The sequence below is a fragment of the Myxocyprinus asiaticus genome, chromosome 20 (assembly GCF_019703515.2).
Source record: "Myxocyprinus asiaticus isolate MX2 ecotype Aquarium Trade chromosome 20, UBuf_Myxa_2, whole genome shotgun sequence".
Classification (NCBI taxonomy): Eukaryota; Metazoa; Chordata; class Actinopteri; order Cypriniformes; family Catostomidae; genus Myxocyprinus; species Myxocyprinus asiaticus.
Window position 1 is genome coordinate 4885404 of NC_059363.1, and position 13816 is coordinate 4899219.

Consider the following 13816-nt stretch of genomic DNA (forward strand, 5'->3'; position numbering starts at 1 on the left):
AACAATTTGCGACATATCATAAATCTAAATTAAATCTAATCAAAAATAAAGTAAAATAAAATAAATTGAATGTTCAGCTAACTTTAAGAAAGGTATTTCCTATACTGTAGGTCATAGGTTATGACCCATTGGACTACATGCTTGCTTCAGTTGATTGAACTAATCACTTTTCCATCACTTTAATTATTCAGCAGAATAGACTAATGCTTTTTTAAATATTTTTTTATTTTTTATTAATAACAATACAAATTGTACAAACATGAGTAGCCTACATATGACATTGTTTTAAAATAAACATGTCAGGGGTATACGTAATGAACAAATAAAATGAACAAATAAATAAAATATATAATAAAAAAATAAATGAAAGTGAATCACACAAATTACATCATAGGAAAAGACTGTACATAGTAAATAGTTGCAGTCAGAGTTCATATTGCTGCCATATTTTTACCTTTAAATTTTGTTTACAAGTGTGTACTTATTTTAATTTTAATAGTTCAAATAGCGGCATTTTTTTCAGTCAGTTTAACTTAATGTATCTATATAATATAGAGCCGTTTAAATAATTAAATCACATATAAATACATATATACATAAATATATATAAATAATTTTGGCGTTACTAATTTAAACAAATTTTAACAACATTCGAATCTTCAAAATTAACAAATTTTTATTTATTTATTTTTTATTTTTTAATTATTATTATTTATTTTTGCAAACTTTTTTTTTTTTAACTCTTTTAACTGCTTAAACATCAGCAATAAAGTGCAACTTTGTCGGTACCCAGTGGTATGAATTGGCTATAGCAACAAGAACGTTTGAAATAATGATATTGACTTCAAGACGCCAAGTATTCGGTAAGAAAAATAGAATTTTTTTTTTTTAACATTTTTAAATTTTTTTAATTTATGATTTTATTTTGAATTTAGAAGCAGAACATGTGATGTGTGCATCACAGAGCCAAAACATTATAAATCAACAAGGGAATAAATACGTGTAACACTTTGAAGACAAGCGTGTTTACATCATCGGGTAATTAATATATAGGCCACTACCCGTTTACTTTAGTAAAATACAGTATACCTTTTAATAGGTTACTATTCTGTAATTGTTTACTAAGAATCTTGTTTACATATTTTTTCTTTCTTGTTCAGAATTGCGTTGTATTTATGAAACCACAACAACAAAAGATAAAAATTGGGACATACTGACAAGACTAACAAAAAGTAATAAAGAGCGCTATCATATTACAAGACATGGCAATGAACATGGTAATACCATGGTGTTTTGGACATGCACTATGGTTGTATCATGATATTCTTGGAAGTTAATAATATTGTATCATTAAAGGAATATTCGGTGTTCGATCAAAGTAATGTTCAGACAGAATTTGTAGCATAATGTTGATTAACACAAAAATTAATTTCAATGTGTCATTCCTTCTCTTAAAATCTGGGTTACAGTGAGGCACTTACAAGGAAGCCATTAACCTTATTCACGCTAGCGCCATCTTTGATTTTTAATGGGAATGACAACGAGGCTGTTAGGGATAGACTTACAGTCTCTTCAATGGGCTGTACTGCAGTTTAAAGTGTTTTTGGATCGTTCCGCAGACAAAACATTGATCAAATATCTGTCTAAGAACATTCAGCAGACAAAGAACTCCAGACAGCATGAGTTGTTGAAAATCAGATGTGATCTAGAAGATTTATACAGCTTTATCCCTCACATCCTCGTTGTCATCCCCATTAAAAATCAAAGATGGCGCTAGCGTGAATAAGGGCTATGGGGCCAATCCATAAACGTTAAAATACTCACTTTTTAAAAACTATATCTACAATATGTAAACAATATGCACGTTAACACGAATTTAGTGTGATACAATTGCTTACTAATTGTTTCTTTGTGGTTTCAATTTTACAGTTTTGCTGCCATGACAGCGTGACACCATAAACCCTGTAATCTTGCAAAACCGACAATTTAAACAACTTTCCATCTCAAATAATAAACAATTCCCCATACAAAGACCCCATTCACTTTCATTGTAAGTGTCTCACTGTAACCTACATTTTTGCTTTTTTATTAAAGAAAAGGAAGGACGAGTCGAAAGTAATTTTTGTGGTAATCAACATTATGCCACAGATGCTGCCGATTCAGCTTAACTGGTATTGAACCTGGAATATTCCTTTTAAGTACCATGCGTGTGTGTGTGTGTATATATATATATATATATATACAGGTGCATCTCAATAAATTAGAATGTCGTGGAAAAGTTCATTTATTTCAGTAATTCAACTCAAATTGTGAAACTCGTGTATTAAATAAATTCAATGCACACAGACTGAAGTAGTTTAAGTCTTTGGTTCTTTTAATTGTGATGATTTTGGCTCACATTTAACAAAAACCCACCAATTCACTATCTCAAAAAATTAGAATACATCATAAGACCAATAAAAAAAACATTTTTAGTGAATTGTTGGCCTTCTGGAAAGTATGTTCATTTACTGTATATGTACTCAATACTTGGTAGGGGCTCCTTTTGCTTTAATTACTGCCTCAATTCGGCGTGGCATGGAGGTGATCAGTTTGTGGCACTGCTGAGGTGGTGTGGAAGCCCAGGTTTCTTTGACAGTGGCCTTCAGCTCATCTGCATTTTTTGGTCTCTTGTTTCTCATTTTCCTCTTGACAATACCCCATAGATTCTCTATGGGGTTCAGGTCTGGTGAGTTTACTGGCCAGTCAAGCACACCAACACCATGGTCATTTAACCAACTTTTGGTGCTTTAGGCAGTGTGGGCAGGTGCCAAATCCTGCTGGAAAATGAAATCAGCATCTTTAAAAAGCTGGTCAGCAGAAGGAAGCCTGAAGTGCTCCAAAATTTCTTGGTAAACGGGTGCAGTGACTTTGGTTTTCAAAAAACACAATAGACCAACACCAGCAGATGACATTGCACCCCAAATCATCACAGACTGTGGAAACTTAACACTGGACTTCAAGCAACTTGGGCTATGAGCTTCTCCACCCTTCCTCCAGACTCTAGGACCTTGGTTTCCAAATGAAATACAAAACTTGCTCTCATCTGAAAAGAGGACTTTGGACCACTGGGCAACAGTCCAGTTCTTCTTCTCCTTAGCCCAGGTAAGACGCCTCTGACGTTGTCTGTGGTTCAGGAGTGGCTTAACAAGAGGAATACGACAACTGTAGCCAAATTCCTTGTCTGTGTGTGGTGGCTGTTGATGCCTTGACCCCAGCCTCAGTCCATTCCTTGTGAAGTTCACCCAAATTCTTGAATCGATTTTGCTTGACAATCATAAGGCTGTGGTTCTCTTGGTTGGTTGTGCATCTTTTTCTTCCACACTTTTTCCTTCCACTCAACTTTCTGTTAACATGCTTGGATACAGCACTCTGTGAACAGCCAGCTTCTTTGGCAATGAATGTTTGTGGCTTACCCTCCTTGTGAAGGGTGTCAGTGATTGTCTTCTGGACAACTGTCAGATCAGCAGTCTTCCCCATGATTGTGTAGCCTAGTGAACCAAACTGAGAGACCATTTTGAAGGCTCAGGAAACTTTGCAGGTGTTTTGAGTTGATTAGCTGATTGGCATGTCACCATATTCTAATTTTTTGAGATAGTGAATTGGTGGGTTTTTGTTAAATGTGAGCCAAAATCATCACAATTAAAAGAACCAAAGACTTAAACTACTTCAGTCTGTGTGCATTGAATTTATTTAATACACGAGTTTCACAATTTGATTTGAATTACTGAAATAAATGAACTTTTCCACAACATTCTAATTTATTGAGATGCACCTGTATATACAGTACTGTGCAAAAGTCTGTAAGATGTTTCACAAAAGCATTTGTCTTAAGATGGTTATTTATATCTTCAGCTTTAGTGTGTCAATAGGAAATATAAATTTTAGACTCCCAAACATTACTTTTGCAAATAGAAAAGATTAGAATAGAAGAACAGGGAGCCTTGCAACGGATGTCATGGCCCCCACAAAGCCCCCCACTGAACATCGTGTCAGTCTGAGATTACATAAAGAGACAGAAGCAATTGAGACAGCCTAAATAGATAGAAGAACTGTGACGAATTCTCCAAGAAGCTTGAAACATCCTATCTGCCAACAACCAAGAAAAACTGTGTCCAGGTGTACCTAGGAGAATTGGTGCTGTTTTAAAGGCAAAGGTGGTCACACCAAATATTGATTTAGCTTTTTTATGTTTACTGGACTTTGTATGACATTAAGTGATCAATGAAAACTATTTATGTCATTATTTTTGAAGACATCCTCACTATGCAACATTTGTCACAAGTGCCTAAAACTTTTGCACAGTACTTTGTGTGTGTGTGTGTGTGTGTGTGATATATATATATATATATATATATATATATATATATATATATATATATATATATATATATATATGTTACACTACTTTGTTAGGTAAGGAGATGAAAAAAGTCTGTTTGTATTTAAGACATTTTAACACTTGCAATGATATAGCCTAATTATATATTTTTGTGACTCTTTTTATGTTAGAAATATAACACAAATAGTGTATCAGATGCATGCCAATCCTCCTATTTACTCTACAGTATATGAGCATAATACAGCCTTTTATGAATATGTGTTTGTGTGTTATTGCACACCAAAAGGACTCTCTCTCTCTCACTGAAATAGTGCATTTGCTCTCACAGCTCTGCTTCTTCTCTCCTCTCATGCTAAGCCACTCCCACCAGGGGCCCCATAGCAGGAGCACCACCCCACTTCAGCCAATCCCATATCAGCATGGCCCCTCCATCACTCCTCAGTTTCCAAGGTAACTGGGCTGCCCTCCTGAAAGGCGCTACATCATCAGCATCCGTCCAGCGAGGGCTGCTCGAGGCAGGCAGCCCTGCAGTAGATCGTATAGCAGGCACCTCCCTCACACACTGGAAGGAGAAATGGAGTAGTGGAGTACTGTTATGGTGAGTACCTGGCTTCTGTATTCTTCTGCTATGAGCTACTGGACTTATGATTTCTTAAAAAAAAAAGACCAGGATAGAATCGAAAATGGATATGATCTTTTACCAGAAAAGGTTTAAAGTTGATGGGTATTATTGGAGGTATGCAGCACGTTGCTTTGTCAAACTGGCCTGCAGAGGAAGAAGCTGTCGCATACACAAATAGTATCCAGAAAGGGGGCCAAACATATACATTGAAGCCTTTTAAAGCCCAGGGAAGGGTTGTTTTCTTTTTACAGTGGTGCTATTTCGGTCTATAAGGATGGGAATGTGAATGTGTCAGTGTGTATTCTCCACCCACCCTTAAACGGAAGTATGGCCCACTGTTTTCCAGCGTGTTTGTTTGCATTAAGCACGTTTGTAGCTGAATGGCTCATCCAGTGTATGTACATCTTCAGCTCTTGGTGCTGCAGGGTGGAGGATGCAGGATTTGAGGGTTAATAATCATTTTCTCAGGGCATGTGTTGCTGTGGACACGCCTGTGTGGTTCTATCATTGCTCGGTCATGGTTCTGTCTCCTCTAGATGCTGCTTCATCACCTTGAGCCCAAACATATGCCCGACTCTGTTCAGCCTGGGTGATCTTGGGCGACAGATGCTTGGAGATACATAGAAGAAAGCAAATCTATTGAAATAAGGCAGCATGAGTGCTAAGGTGTGGTGTTGCACCACAAGCTCAGAATCAGAATTCACGTGTATTTAATTGGTGGAACAGGAATTTGACTTGTTGGCACAGTAAACATGGTATCAAGCAGTGATAATATAGCATTACAAACTATATACAATACAGTATATACACACATAGTGTATACAGTATAATATACAGCGGGGTCCAAAATTGACCAATAGTGAAAATGTTTCTATTTTGCATACTTAAAAAAAAAAAAAAAAAAACATCAAAATGTTTTTTTTTCATTACAAATTATATTATCAGCATAACAGTCTGAGCCATACAATGTATGGTTCGTGTAACGCTTTAAAATCCGTTTTTCAGACTGTACCAATCCAAATGCAAAAATAGAAAAACAGTTTGAAACTTTTATTTTTCATTTTTTTTCCGGTTACTTTAAGAATGAATAATTGTCCTTTTCTCTCATTTTCTTCAATTTAACTTTTTCTAAATTGTGACTTTTAGAAGTCTTGCAATTTGTAAGACACTGTACCATTAGCGCGGGGTATGGGTTAGGGAATGGACTGCATGTACGTTAAGGAGTAGTTTTAAAGGCTTGCCCAGGGGTCGACAATTGAAGGCACACTTGCCACCTTTGCCACACGGAGGGGTTGGCACATGGGCAATAGCAAGAGTGTGGAAAAACTATTTGTGCGACCCACTGAGCGAAAACTTTCACTCATTGTTTATATGATCATAATTTTAACCATGTAATAATTCGTATTTTTGTAATTAATTTTCATAGTTTAATATTGAAAATCTGGGTCTGGGACAAGGCTGAAACTGCAACATATACATAAAAGGCATTTGAAAAGTACCAAAAATAAATGATGATGACCTGGTAAAAAAAAAAAGTCATTTTTAATATGATCTTCATATAACAAAAAGAAGAAAGGTTAAAATGTGTTCCTGGGACACTGGGTAATTCCTGGAACAATATAATATACAGTTACATTACAAAGTAAAATATACAGGGTGTGTACTAGAACAAGTGAGCGGCAGAAAGAAGCAATTAATGCAATAAATGCACTAAATAACTGATGCATTTGAGTGTGTTATCCATTGTAGCTTTGAGTTCTGTGTCTACAAGTTTCTAATGTCATAAGATAGCTGTTTATTTCAGCTCTGTGGCCCTACACACTGTTGCAGTTTTGCATGCCATGTCTCTGGGTTTTGTGAGCCAATCGTCTGTGATCTGCCCCTCCCTCTCCCATGAGATCCCTGTTTTATTATGGTGATGAGGGTTTGTGTTTAAGACACTTGTCTGTGTGTGTGTGTTTGAGTGTGGAAAGCAGGGGTTAGGTGGGGAACAAACCCTTTCTCTTCATTAGCATTGACCCCTGTTATATAGACATGGAACAACCTGTGTAGCTGTCTGCTTTTATTGTATCGCTTGCCTAAAATACAAAACTGCTCTTTGGAAGATTCCTACAATGCAGTACATTTCCATGTCCTTATCATATACAGTATGTCTTATATATTGGATACAATATTAAACACAATTTTTAAAGATGGAAATTATATAAGTTAGTTTTCTTTTCACAAAGTATCACAATTAATTGTACATGGGGTGAATTTTAAATAACGTTTCTACTTGGGTTTGAGTGGAGGTTGAGGGAATCCTCCAGGAAGTGATGTAATTTATGGTGGAAAAACAAATTAAAATTGAGAAGTTGATATTCAGGTCAAAAACTACGTTTCCATCCAATAATTTTTTGCGAAAATAGTTTTAGTGCATCAAAATAAAGCTGATGGAAACACAAATTATCGCTAAAATTTCACAAGTGTCGACATAATATTTTTCCGTTTCACTCTAGCGCATAAACTATGTCGATACTTCAACTGTTGCGAAAAACTGGTTTGGAAACACTTTTTGTCGAGAAAATTGGCATTAACGCAAAAATGTAGTGTCACATGACAGAGTTTACCCCAATCGTTAGCCTGTGTTAATCATGACAACGGTATACATCCTTGAAAGCCAATTTATTGTACGTGATTATGGATCGATCTTAACGGCATATAGATCTGATCACAGCAAACATGACACTTCCAGGAGTGCCAACACAAATATCTCGTATCATGCACATTGACAAGTGCACGGAGAACAAATGAATGGCCACTGTTTGTGATTAATTTAATCGCGGTAGCCATCTGTTTATTTATTAAAGTTGCTTTTCCACACCATTCAAAATAATAGATGGCAGTCACGGAATTAGCCCAAAATACAAAAAACATATAATTTCTGTGCACAAAGATGTTTTAAATAAAAAATAAATACACAATACTAGGAGAAAATCTTCAGTGTGCTTTTTTGGAACACGAACATATAGCCCAATTCTATTAAATTATTGTTTAGTTTATTTTTGAAAAAATGCCAGCAAAAGTCCCTATATTAAATTAAATAAATGACCAAATGAAATTTTTTAAATTTTTTTTTAGACCTATATATGCCTTTTTGTTACACAAACTTAATTTAGCAAGTCGGCTGAATTACATTTTCTACACTTCAGAACTATAAACTATCAGAACTATTTGTCCAATGCTGAGTTCACTTTCAGAAAATGAGCTTTTGCACATTTTAAAACGTTTAAATATTTAAAATCTAACCCTCTTTACCTCAGATACACATTTGCTGAGCTTCTTCAGAAAATGTAAATTGCACTATGATGCTAAAATTAATTTTAGATGATAATCGAGTTCAGTTGGTCATTAAAAGTTGCTGGACAAATATGCGGGACATAATGCAGTTGAGATGGCGATTCTTTAGATTAGATGATTGTTCAAAATAGCCTATTGAACATCAGGAATGTATCATATGTAAACCCTAATATTACACCGTATCATTTTTCTTTAATAGCTGTGCACACAGCATATACACATCGATGGATGGTCCTTATACTAAGACCAAAAGTTTCCCCACTACTTGGTGCAGGTTGTCAGCTTGAACAGGGCCATGACGATTCGTTTTCGGGTCAGAACCGGTGGCAACTTGCAATAGGCGCAACATCAGGACCAATATTACAGTCCTATCAGAAGGGCAACTGTTCCCTTTTGATTGCAATTCCTCTTCTGATTGCAATTTGTGAAATTAAAATGACAGTAAGCTGGTTAATTTCAATGAATTGTCTCAATACTCTCCCCATTTTACCAAAACCTCGGAGGAAAATAATTAGGGATATCTGGGTGGCGAATTAGCGATAAACACACATTTCTGTATGGAAATGGCTTAAGGGCAGATTTCTTTTACGATAAACCAAAACTTATGCGACAAAGTGTTTTTTTAGGCATGACGTCATCACGCACACCATTTTTATCGATAAAAGGCCATTTGAATGGAAACAGGCAGAAATTTCGCAAATGTTTTTTTACGCATTTTCACTTTGTCAATAACAAAATAGCGCGAAAAGTGGATGGAAACTAGGCTAATGACATGATGCTCTTTTTTTTCCTTTTTTTTTTAACTGATTCAAAAATACATTAAAAATGTAATTTACACAAAACAATTACTTGAAATATGTTTTTCTGGGGCTTAGAGTCCCAGTGGTGTAACTGAGAAACTTAAATTAATAAAAGTCTCATTATTAGCTGAATATTTTGAGAAATTTTGGCATATGTAGTTGGAAGTAATTGTTATTATTATTAGTTTTAACAAATTAAAACATTCTTCAGAATCTATAACGAGTTTTATTTGATTATTCATTTATTTTTGTATACTAACGATGTCCAACAGTGTATGGTCCGTGTAATGCTTTACAATTAGTTTTTCAGACTGTACCAATCCAAATGCAAAAATGGAAAAAAACGGTTTGAAACTTTTCTTTTTCTTTTTTTTTTTTCGGTTACTTCAAAAATGAATAATTGTCCTTTTCTCTCATTTTCTTCAATTTAACTTTTTCTAAATTGTGACTTTAGAAATGATTTTTTGAATAATTGACTTATCATCAATTTTCAAATTTTCTATTTCTTTGTTGAGTATGCACTGTACCATTAGCGTGGGGATATGGGTTAGGGTACGGGCTGCATGTACGTTAAGGAGTAGTTTTAAAGGCTTGCCAAGGGGTCGACAATCGAAGGCACATGTGAACCAACATTGCCAAACATAAAACAGAGAGGACTCCTTTAGACCCTCATGACTGTGTGTAAAGTTTTAAAAAATATGATATTTCGGGGGCCTGGGTAGCTCAGCGAATATTGACGCTGACTACCACCCCTGGAGTCGCGAGTTCAAATCCATGGTGTGCTGAGTGATTCCAGCCAGGTTTCCTAAGCAACCAAAATGGCCCGGTTGCTAGGGAGGGTAGAGTCACATGGGGTAACCTCCTCGTGGTCGCTATAATGTGGTTCTCGCTCTCAGTGGGGCACGTGGTGAGTTGTGTGTGGATGCCGCAGAGAATAGCGTGATGCCACACTAGGTCTCCGCGGTAACGCGCTCAACAAGCCATGTGATAAGATGTGCACATTGACAGTCTCGGACGCGGAGGCAACTGAGATTCGTCCTCTGCCACCCGGATTGAGGCGAGTCACTACGCCACTACGAGGACTTAGAGCGCATTGGGAATTGGGCATACCAAATTGGGGAGAAAAGGAGAGAAAAAATAAATACAAATGTTTCGACATTTTTATAAAAAGTAACATTTTATGTCAAATGGAATAACCCCGAGAAACGTCTTGCTATCCGTGACTCAAAAATTCATGATATCTGTAAAAAATAATTTTTATCTTGAAAAACGTTTTTCTATTTATTTATTTTTTGTTAATGATAAAATGTTTCCCCAAAATTTATTAAACCAACATGGACATAATGAAATTACATTTCTAGAAAAACTTGACAAATGTGTTTTAAGCTAATGACCTAATGTCTAAATTTAGATTTTATTTCCACCCTGTTAGGTATACTGTTATTTTTCTTCATGTAAATGAATACAATAAGGAAACTTATTTTAATTATTAAAGTTAAAGTGCCTGAGCATGACCAGAGCATATTTTTTAAAGTCTGGTGCACCGTTTTATGAAAGTACCTTCTGAAATTACAACACAAGTGTATTTAGTTGGTTTTTGGAGTTCAAAAGCATGCTTAGCATGCTTTCATAGCAAACTCTAAGCCTTAAAGCTTCCCAACACTGTAAAACTGTGCAATAAGTAATTTAAATGTGGATCCCAAACAAAATTTACACCTGACGTGAAACACATTGTATTTGGCTTTTGGTAACTGTTGTAATCAATGCAATAGGCCTATTGTTGGCCTTTCCTTCTCTAGCTATGATGGTGGTATCATTCACGTCTCAGTTAATGTTCCATTTGGACAGTGCCGTGCAGTCTGCTTGTCTCTGTATCATGTCCAGTTATTTCCGTTATTATTCAAACATAATGAGAGCAGCTGCCTTTTAACATCAAGACCAAGGGTGTGGCAACAGCCGGCTGGGCATACTATTCTTATTCAAAGTGTTATTAAGTATGTTTCAAATCTCTTAATCACAGTAGCTGGATTCTCGCACAAAAATAGAATGACCCTATAATGCTGTTCTCATTATGAATTACTTTTCAAGTAAATTAGTATGTAAGTTTTCATTGTACAGATGCTTTCATTACACATGTGCACATGGCAGTAATAGTAATGAACTTGGTGAATTAAAGATACTGACTTTTAACCTCATTACTGATTATTGAGGTTAAAGGTTAACAACATATTGATCAGGCACAGGTAAAAAATGGCCTGTAGAGATGGACAGCAAATGGGAACTTAAAAGAACATTCAAGCAGTAAAAGGGCCACACCAGAGAACATTGTGATTGTCATTGTCATTTACAGTGATTTGTGTTGCTGTCATACAACTGTAGAAATAGTCTGCCTGCAAAATACAAATAAAAACTCTCTTTGAAACTTTGGAAGTGGATAGAATGGCTTTTATTATACTTCTCTGACATAGTGGGTGGTGTGGCTTAAAGGGATAATTCCCACAAATGAAAATTCGGTCACCATTTACTCACCCTCACATTGTTCCAAACACATATGACTTTTTTCCTTCTGTGGAACACAAAAGGAGATGTGAAGCAGAACCTTCAGTCACTATTCAATTGTATTGCATCTATTGTCCAAACAATGAAAGTGAATGGTGATAGAGACCGAGTCATTCTGCCTAACATGAGGGTGAGTAAATAGTGACTTTCATTTTCACTTTAGTGAACTTTCATTTTTGGGTGAACAATCCCTTGAATTATTACTGTCACTTTAAATAAAAGTGTTTGTTAAATCCAAAATAACATGAAAAACATGAGACAGGGCAAAGACACCAGACATACTTATTATATTCTAAAGCAAGAATGAAAATACTAATATATAGACTATGAATAATAGAACAAACATTCTTCAATCCTTTCTCCAAAATGGCGGATGCAGCAGTTTGTGAGGTCATCGCTTTAGTGCTATGAATTATTGAAGTTCATCTGATATCTCACACAGATGCTGCAGGTCTCTGATTTAAACTGACGTCATATAACTCATTGTTGCATTGGCCAATGCAGAGCTATGACTATTTTTGTGTCTGTTCAGATGTTCTGCTTCTGTGGTCCTGCCTGAATTTGAAGAGTGGCCCCAAAACATATTTAGACACTTAAGCCACATTAACAATTTCAGAATGACATTGCATGAGACCACAAAAAATCAAATCAAGTGTCATTTATTTGAAAGAAAGATAACATACACTAAAAAAAAACAACAACAAAAAAAAAAAAAAACTGGTTGCCCATGTTTACTCCAACTGAATCAAGTAAACCCAACAAAATTTAACATGTAAAAATAACTCAAATTAAACTCTTTTAGTGATATGCTAGTGACAGGAAATGCTAGCATGCTAAAAACATGCTGGTGGTAAGCATTTCCAAAGTCTTTAAAGACAAGTCAGTCCACTTGGCGGCCATCTTTGGAACGCTTTTGGGCAGACTGGGCAGCTATTTTTCCATGTAAATAAGCGGCATAAAAGTGCAGCTCCTATCTACTTGAATGGGGAAAGACCGAAATCACCAAAACGGTTGGTCAAGATTGTGATCAAAGAACATATTTCAAATCAACAGTAAAGTCTGACAACACTGGTATCATCAACTGTGCTTCTTTAGCTCAGATCACGCTAATAAATGCTATTTTCCTGGCTTGTCTAGCTAATGCTTGTTCTCGAGTTGATTGACAGGCGATGTCTGTATCTAAAAGGTGATTGGCTCTTTTACCTGTAAGGCAGGACTTCCTTTTCTACAGCTGTTGGCAGTTCCAGTTTCTCCCATTCATTGTAACAGAAGTGGCCCGTGTCTGCTAAATAGTCTCTGGTATTACTGAGTGCAACTTGGTTACTATGCTATGGTTAGCACAGTAATTGCTCAATGGATAAAATATGTAGACTATTCAAAATGCATCGATCGTCAACCTAGGCTCAAGCTCCCCTCTTCACCGTGATGGTAACCCAAAATTTCTACATAACACACATTCTTCTAAATCTCAACATAACAAAACATTAAACACTAAAAAGTCTCCCCCTTTATATTTATCTTGCACAAAGAAAGATAAAATAACACTTAATTTTAAAATTTACTCTGATGACATGCTGGGAACTAGAAATCCTCTGCACAGTTTTAGTTAACCAAACAAAAAATATTCATGTTGTCACAATGCAAATGGAGTGAGTAAAGCTGACAAGACACTTTTATAGTTGAATCAACTCAGTTAATTTAAGTTCCCTTGGTTATATTGGGAAATATAACCTGGGAATATTTCAAGTTATATGAACATATTGAATAAAACTGGATAGTGAAAGTAAATTTTTATTTTTATTTTTTAAGTAAAACATTCCACTAAAAGAAGTTGGTTTGGTTAGGTCTTACAGGGTTAGTGTCATAATATATGGACCACTGTAAGTGCATTGCCATTTAAGTGTGGATTAAATTCTTAACTTTCTTTGGTAACTTAGATTTGAAATATTATACATTGTTCTTTTTTCATGTTAAAGTCTGTTGTTGTGGGAACAGTACTTAAATGTTATACTTCCTCTTTTTTGTTCTTGTTTGTTTTTAAAACACTGAAATATGAACAATCTTAAGTTATTCAAAGTGATATAAAAATTAACATGTCTTCTGTTGTTGAGCAGG

At 35.5% G+C, this 13816-nt stretch overlaps 1 protein-coding gene across 1 annotated transcript in view; it reads left to right on the top strand.

Moving 5' to 3' along the window:
• The first annotated feature begins 4773 nt into the window (after window positions 1-4773).
• The window catches only part of LOC127411506 (A-kinase anchor protein 6-like), a 221117-nt gene continuing 212074 nt past the window's right edge, over window positions 4774-13816 (top strand). The window contains exon 1 of the mRNA XM_051647145.1: window positions 4774-4979. The gene's annotated coding sequence lies outside the window, so the exon portion shown is untranslated. The remainder of the gene's footprint in view (window positions 4980-13816) is intronic.